The sequence below is a fragment of the Humulus lupulus genome, chromosome 6 (genome assembly GCF_963169125.1).
Source record: "Humulus lupulus chromosome 6, drHumLupu1.1, whole genome shotgun sequence".
Classification (NCBI taxonomy): domain Eukaryota; kingdom Viridiplantae; phylum Streptophyta; class Magnoliopsida; order Rosales; family Cannabaceae; genus Humulus; species Humulus lupulus.
In genome coordinates, this window is record NC_084798.1 from 144,036,723 (window position 1) to 144,041,759 (window position 5,037).

At 33.1% G+C, this 5,037-nt stretch overlaps 1 non-coding gene across 1 annotated transcript; it reads left to right on the forward strand.

Annotated features, from left to right (window-relative positions):
- Nucleotides 1-4,713: 4,713 nt before the first annotated feature.
- On the forward strand, nucleotides 4,714-4,820 carry LOC133787308 (small nucleolar RNA R71). The gene has a single exon (XR_009872337.1). It is a non-coding gene; the product is annotated as a small nucleolar RNA R71 (small nucleolar RNA).
- Nucleotides 4,821-5,037: the final 217 nt, after the last annotated feature.

Here is a 5,037-nt window from a genome sequence, read left to right on the forward strand (position 1 = left end):
TGATGAACATACAAGTTGTGTATAGAAGCTAAAGCGAACAAAATTCTTATAGAAGTTGTTCTTGCAACAGGCGCATGGGTATCGAAATAATCGATACCCTCTTTTTGCCTAAACCCTTTAGCTACTAATCTAGCTTTAAAGGTTTGGATAGTACCGTCAGTGTGGTATTTTCTCCTAAATACCCACTTACACCCAATTGGCTTAGACCCCGGTGGGAGGTCTACCAATTCCCAAGTGTTATTGGAAAGAATGGAATCCATCTCATCATTGATGGCTTCTTTCCAAAATGCACTATCTCTCGATTGCATAGCTTTTCTATAAGTCTTAGGATCATCCTCAACGAAAAGTACAATAGGAATTTTCCTAATGACTTCCTCTCTATTTCCTTCTACCATGTAGAATGAAATTCGTTGAGAATCTATCTCATCCACTACTAGACTTTTATGATTTTTAAGCCTTTGACTTCTTCTAGGTTTAAATGGTTGATTTACATCCTTTTGAGAATTCTCCTCTTGAGAATCAACTTTGTATGTAGAAGCTTGAGAATTGTTCTCATATAATAAATTCTCCTTTAGAGATGTTGAAGCTTGAGAATTGTTGTCACATAACATATTCTCAAAAAATTCAACTTCTCTAGATTCAATCACAACATTAGACTCTAAGTCAAATAGTCTATAAGCTTTACTATTGTTGGCATAACCAACAAAAGCACACTTTATGGCTCTTGAACCTAACTTTGTTTTATTAGGTTTGTTTTTCTTGCAATATGCAAGACACCCCCACACTTTGAAGTACCCTATGTTGGGTTTTCTTCCTTTCCATAACTCATATGGAGATATCTCATTTTTCTTCATCGGTATTCGATTAAGAATGTGACAAGCGGTTAAAAGTGTTTCACCCCATAAGTTGAAGTTCAACTTAGAAAACACCAACATAGAATTTATCATCTCTAGATAAGTCCTATTTTCCTTTCGGCAGCATCATTGTGTTGTGGTGTATAAGGTGCAGTGCACTCATGAATTATACCATTTTCTTCACAAAATGTATTGAATTCATTAGAGAAGCACTCTCCTCCTCTATCACTTCTTAGCACCTTATTCTTTTTATTTAGTTGATTTTCAACTTCTAATTTATACAATTTAAAAGCATCAAAAGTTTCATCTTTATGCTTTAAAAGAAACACATAGGTATTTTACTAAAATCATCTATAAAAGTAAGAAAATACATTTTACCACCTCTTGTTAAAACACCATGTGAAAATTTCTCAAGCAAATAATCACTAATTTCACTTTTAGTTGTCTAAATAATCTCAAAGTCACTTAAACAACGTTTGTGCGTTTTCTAAGAGTCTCTTTGAGATTCTTTTGAAAACATCATTTTGACATCCATTGATTTTCTCATCAAAATCAATTTGAGGATGTCAATTTTAAACACTTAAATCAAAGAAAATAAACCCTCAATGATTTATTTAAACACTTTGATTTTTAATGCTTTGGTTTAACATTATCTCCTCATTGAGATTAATTTAAAACATATTACCATCTTTAACAAGAATGAATAAAATTATCTTCAACCTTATTCACTATTGGTATAAAGATTCAAAATTGCTTCTCCAATTTTGTAATGTCTCCTCATTGAGAGATTGAATATTTAAGAATTATTGTCACTAAATAATTCTCAAATATATTTCATTTCACCACACTTTAGACTATAAGTATATTGAGTCATTATGTCATCCGACAATTTTGAATCCACCTTGATCAATTTTTTCTTGCAATAGCAAGATACTTATTAAAAGATGTAACCCTTTTAGGTTCATCTTTTCTTATCTCATAAGTTGAGATGGTCAACACTTAAATGAGAAATTTTAATTTCTCAAATAATTCTCTTTATTTACCAAATAAATGGTAACTCATCATATTGCAATAATATAGGATAAAACATATTTATATAATTATCACCTTAATAATCATATTATATGGCACACCATAATAATCATGACAATTCTCATGTATATATCAATATACTTTTATATATTAACATAATTATGTCTCAAAGAAATTTCACATAATTTGTCAACATATATCCATCGTATTAGCATGCATTTTGAATCTTATAATTATATTGCAAGTATATCACAAATATCATACAATAATTCACATATCTATTGATTCACAAAATAAATATATAGGCATGTCAAAAACTACCTAATTATCATGCTTTATAAATTCTCAAAACATAATTTTCATGTCAAATGTATGTACTGCTATCTCACATATAGCATACACATAAGATTAACAATCACTAGATTATGTAGAGCTTCTCAAAAGTTCACTTCTAAGGATTTAACTTTCACAAATAGATGTGTAACCTATGTTACAATGTATCTCATATTATATTAACATGTTAACATTTACACAATTATTCATATATCAACATTTGGAAAATATGCTAATACATGAAATAAAATTTCATCACTATTATATAAAATTTACACTTACCTTGTCTTACCACCAAGTTCAATTGAATCCATGAAACCTATTCCACCCTACTAGGTCTTGGTTCATGATTTTGATAGTCTCACCTTCCATTGAAACAAACAATGGGGTTAAGCTTTTGAATGTTAGGAAAATATGTATTTGCCTCAATGGATCTAGGTAAGATAATTACAACTCTAAACTAAATATTACAAATAAATATTATTGATTAAAAAGTGTTACAAATCTATGACAAAAATTACATGTAAATATAGAGAAAGAGGTAGAAGATGATAGAAATAGAAGATACAACTCTAAGACAAAAAGATACAAATAAACTAGAAGTAGTAGAATGAAAGATATATATGAGATTACAACTCTAAAACAAAAGATACATATAAAAGAGTAAATAGAGAATAATAGAAGAAATGAAAAGCAATAGAATAAAAGAACAAGAATAAGAATAAGACCAATGAACTAAGAACTCTCACTCACACAACCAAAGTGAAGAGTGTTGGGGATCACCAACTTGAACAAGGTTTGAAACCTTTGTCCAAAAGCTTATTTCCCCCTAACTCAAGCACTAAGGAATCTCTCACAGATATTGGAAATGCTTTCTGGAATAATCAAGCCTCAAGGTGTTTCTAGCCAAGTGCTCTAATGGATAGAAATGTTGTATCTTACAAGTGAGCATTAGGCTCCTATTTATAGAGTTTTGAGACACCCTTTGAATTTCAAATTCCACCAACCCCCATGGCTATTACCAATGATTAATTAGATGTTTTATGGAATTAAAATAGAGATTTGGGAGTTACTTGGCTGTTGGAAACGTTCAAAATTGGATAAAAACCAAATTTGTATGAAGCTGTCAGCCACTAGGACCGCGGCGCTTGTTTCAAGTGCCGCGGCCCTTGGTCATTTTCAGCAACCAATTTTTTTAGTTTTTTTCAAAACGTTCCAATTTATTCCCACTTGATTTTGTAACTTCCATACACAATATGGGAGTTAAAATCACATCTCTATCAGCCATTTCTCATATGGCTTTAAGAAATTCATCTCAATATTGTGTAACAACAAATCTACACAATAATGGGTGATATTTAAGAGATACAAATTTGTGATGAATTTGTAACACCAAATATGTTACATGTTTGGATATTTCACATATATCCAAATAATGTAACTCTCTATTATATGTTGCAATATGTGACACTCTATGTCACATTTATTTGATCTAAAACATTATATTATAAAATAATATAATATTACATTATATTATAAAAGAATATAACATTTACTGGAATGCTTATTGGCACATCATCACCTGGAGCGGGCATTGACGTACTCGTTGTCTTAGTTAACGGTGAAACCGTACTTTGACCACTTCGAGTAGAGATGGCATTAACCTCTTTGAAATTTGTATCTGGAGAGGAGGAGGTTTGTGCCATGTGTTTGCCCTTTTTGATGGATTAGAGGTTGAGCGGGAAGTCTACCATGCTCTTGAATTGCCAAAGTAGTGTTTAGCTTCGTCATTTGGATTTTTATGTCTTTCATTTCCTCTATTATTTGTGTGAAACAAGATTTCAGCTCTTGAGTTGAGGCTATTTGTGTTTGCGCAAGCATTTGCAAAATATTCTCAAGAGAATTACTTGAATGCATGTTATTTTGAGGAGCAATGTATGCTTTTGGTGGTTGTTGCTGCTCAGGCCTCCATTGGCTTCTAGATGCTTGGTTTGAATCCTTCCAGCTGAAATTTGGATGGTTGCGCCAACCGGGATTGTAAGTGTTTGAGAAAGGGTTATAAGGCTTCTTGTAATCCCCTAAAGCATTGCATTGTTCCTCATTTCCTCCTCTTAACTCACCAAGAGTTGGGCACTCTTGCGGTTGATGTTTCGTCCCTCCACATATGAAGCATGGATCTCGTGTCTCTACCTTTGCAGCCATGAGGATTCCTCTACCTTCTTGAGATTTGAAAGCCTCTAATTGTTGTCTCAATGATTCAATTTGGCTTTTGACGTTGTCATCTAACCTTAATTGGTAGATTCCAGTTGACCGTGGCTTGTCCATAGGACTCGGTCCATTCCATGTGTAGGACTTTTCAGCGAGATCGTCGAGGTACTCAAAAGCTTCATCAGGATCTTTTTGAAGGAATTCGCCATTGCACATCATTTGTACGAATTGTCTTTGTCCGGTTGTGAGACCGTCATAGAAATAGCTGATCAGACGCCAACTTTCGTATCCATGATGTGGGCATTGATTTATCAAATCTCTAAACCTCTCCCAGACCTGATGGAAAGTTTCACGGTCTTTTTGGGTGAAGGTAGAGATTTGTCTCTTAAGGCTGCTAGTCTTATGGGGCGGAAAATATTTGGCAAAGAATGCTTTTGTCATTTCGTCCCATGTTCCGATAGATCTAGGCCTTAAGGAATACAACCAGCTTTTTGCTTTGTCTTTGAGAGAGAAAGGAAAAAATTTCAATCTCACAATGTTGGTGACATCAGCTCGGTTGTTAAATGTAGCCACCACATCTTCGAATTCCTGTATATGCACGTACGGACTC